Genomic DNA, 786 nt, shown 5'->3' with positions numbered 1-786 from the left:
GAATGTAATAAGCACAACTAATCAAATCTACAAGTAAATTCTAATAGAATAGATAAATGGTCCTCAACATGAATAAGTATTGTATCTTTATATCCACACTAAAAATCCTTTTGAAACATAGAACAATAATAAAATGCAATTTGCCCATTTTTTCCTTCCGCGACTTGAAATGAAGGTGAGAAGGATTTTTACAAATTAGATAAGAATTCCATTGTAAAAGAATCTTCTGTGGATTACAGTTTACAGATTAGATTTGAAATAGAAAGATAATTGCTGAAAACTAAGCATTTTATTTATTTTAAAAATAAAATTCATTCCATTGCGCTTAGTACAGAGTACACCATCATTGAGCATGTTATCATTTTTAAGGGAATGTTTCACTCCTGTTGATAAATCCGCATAAAATTAACAAGCACAATGAAACCTGTAAAAGTTAGAACAATTTTCAAACAAAGACAATACTGATTTACACAAAGTGGACCTCTGAATTAAACGTCTATCTCTGAAGAATGGCAAAATGCTTTTCATAAGGGTTTACCCGCAGTCAGTTTAAATAGTCAAGACTTAATTAAGGTTAGGTCACGAGTCCAAGACAATAACTCCTCACCATAGGGACAGAATTAAATGTAATAAAACAATATAGCAGTGGCCAATATTATCAAATCAATTACCTATTTTTACCATTCCTCTCTCTGGTCCCTCACCCATGACTAGAATGTTTGCTGGTTTCTGGAGAACAAAACAAAAAAAAAAAAAAAAGGGAGTTTAATATAGATACTATTTAAT

The sequence above is a fragment of the Berghia stephanieae genome, chromosome 3 (assembly GCF_034508935.2).
Source record: "Berghia stephanieae isolate SIO BIC M18660-M18661 chromosome 3, UCSD_Bste_1.3, whole genome shotgun sequence".
NCBI lineage: Eukaryota > Metazoa > Mollusca > Gastropoda > Nudibranchia > Aeolidiidae > Berghia > Berghia stephanieae.
This window is presented reverse-complemented; position numbering follows the sequence as displayed.